At 35.3% G+C, this 2,644-nt stretch overlaps 1 pseudogene; it reads left to right on the plus strand.

Annotated features, from left to right (window-relative positions):
- Nucleotides 1-676: 676 nt before the first annotated feature.
- Nucleotides 677-1,772, plus strand: LOC131867075 (L-type lectin-domain containing receptor kinase IX.1-like; annotated as a pseudogene).
- The last annotated feature ends 872 nt before the right edge of the window (nucleotides 1,773-2,644 follow it).

A 2,644-nucleotide genomic window follows, 5' to 3' on the forward strand; every position in this document is an offset into this window, starting at 1 on the left:
CTTACTTCGTCCCTTGGTCTTAGGATGGCATAGAGTGAACAGGCTATGGCACGAGTACCGGAGAAGAACTACAAGAAACAAATTACAAACTCATTCTGATGTTATTACATTAAGGTTCCATCAAATATTATGTTTTTTCCATGCTTGTGTGCGAACCATTGCAGACTGTAGAAAGGACTGTCAAGTGCTTCACGACGACCTGCTTCGTTGTGTCCATAGCCAGTAGAACCCCCAAAGTGCTGCCAAAACAACAAATGATTCTAAGATGCATGCTCTTGTTTAGGGAGTCTAGCCTTCAATAGTATCTTCCTTTTCATTTTGCATGGATGAAAACAATATCTTTCTGTAACACACCAGTCGTGTTAATGAAGATTGCAGTGGAATAGTGATTAAATAACTTCAAGGAAATCTGAAAAAGGATAAGGAGCACAGACTACTGCCTTAAGGACAATAGAAATATATTGCTAACCACAATGAAAATTATGCAGTTGCTACCGCCCAGGTGTTCTTTACATTCAATAAATCTAATTCTCATTAGGTGTTAGGATACCAATAATATGACAGTTCTTTGTAGCATGTCCATTGCCCCATAATTGTAGCTGTCACACCCACCATTTTGGGGGTAAGTGGGTGAACGTTTGAGTACTGAGCTCTACCAGCCTTTTCTGTAACAGGGATGATCTGGGTTAAACAGGCGTTCCTGCATTTTTGGACATGCAGTTCATTCAACTATTTGGGCAATGCACCTAGATTCATGGTACCCATTCTGTTTGGTAGGATGAAACATGGATGACATTAATAGATTGTTTTATGATGAGGTCTATGAAAAGAGGCTTGTTCCCAATAATTTGATGTCAGATGACGAGCCCTTTAATTGTCTTTAAATTACCACTTCAAAATAGCAGAAACTATTGAACTTTCATACAAATCTCATGACATTTTCCTAGGTTTATGACATATATGAAGCACCGAACATAATTATTAATGATATGATAAATGTTTGCATGTGTCAATGTTTATCTGTGAAATGCCATGAAATGGTATGATTTATCATGATGAGTAAATGTTTTCAAGGAATAACTTGTTCTGCAGCCAAAAGAGTAAGGATGTGATGACATGGGTATTCTTGCAGCTGAGTACAATGCAAGCCCGCAACATGTTATAATGCCCTATTCCAAAGCTCAATTTCAGTAAAAGTGTATGGCTTGGACAAGGAGGATTTGGAGATGTGTACAAAGCAGTTTTAGAAGAAACAAATGAACTGGTAGCTGTTAAGGGAATCTCAGAAAGGTTGACACAAGGAATGAAAGAGTTCATCTTAGAAATAAGTATTGTCAATCGAGTAAGACATCGAAACCTCATTCAACTTTTGGGATGGTGCCATGAGAAAGGTGAAATGCTTTTGGTATATGAATACATGTCCAATGGAAGCCTTGACAAATATCTTTTTGGAGATTCTCATCCACTGCAGTGGAGTTACAGGTATCAAATAGCTTATGGACTATTATATCTCCATGAAGGGTGGGACCAATGTATTGTACACAGATGTAAAATACAACAATGTTATGCTTGACTGCAACTTCAATTCAAAGCTTGGGGATTTTGGTTTGGCACGCATGTTTGAGCACAATCATCTATCTCAGACAACAATAGCGGCGGGAACCCTAGGTTACCTAGCTCCCAAATGTGTAATGACAGAAAGAACAGGCCCTGAATCAGATGTTTATAGCTTCGGAGTCGTGGCCTTCGAAATCACTACAGGATATATATAACATATTGATATATAAAACATTTAAACATCATATTATATATATATATATATATACATTGATAAATTTTTATTGTGTTTTATTTAATTCTCAATTCATTTTATTGACAATCCATTTACATTGACAACAACCACACATTTTAATTTTATACAATTGGCACATTTGAACAAACATATATTACTATACACATTTTACTTTATATTATTTTATTTTATACTATTGATACATTCCAACATATATTACTATTGGCGTAACTATTGCACCTTTGTTTTGGTGCAAGCGCTAGTATATATAAATTAGGGGCCTTTGTTTTAGCATCAGTTTTGCATGATCCTCTCTCTCTGTGAACGATGGATCGCTTTTAGTCTACTCTTTGTCCTCTCCGAGAATAATGGATTTGTCCTCCATGCAAACTGCAGATCATAATAACTAATTCAATTAGTTGTTATCTCTGCCTCTTTCACCGCTGATTTCATATTTCATGTGCTGGATATTATTTGTATAAATCTGCATTTAACAGATTGTAAATTACATAATGAATTAATATAATTTCATTCTCATCTTTTTTGTTTTTCTTCTTCTTTTCTCTGCAAGTTTTGTTTCTTGCTTTCTAGCTAGATCTGTAGTTTTGTTATGCAAGAAATTCTACATGGTATCAGAGCATAGGTGCTAGAAAGGAAAAATAAATCTTTGTTTGTTGCAAATATAGAATATCAGAATTGAAAAATGAAGTTTTCAACTTCTGCTATTCTCACACCATACAACTATTTTGATTCGAAGCCAAAGATTTTGCTTCCTCTCAGAAGTAGAGGCTGAGAGGTTGAAAATTTCAGAATTTTTGTTTCATTTTGAAGAATGCAAAAATCCAAATGAGG

The sequence above is a fragment of the Cryptomeria japonica genome, chromosome 2 (assembly GCF_030272615.1).
Source record: "Cryptomeria japonica chromosome 2, Sugi_1.0, whole genome shotgun sequence".
In the NCBI taxonomy this organism is placed as follows: domain Eukaryota; kingdom Viridiplantae; phylum Streptophyta; class Pinopsida; order Cupressales; family Cupressaceae; genus Cryptomeria; species Cryptomeria japonica.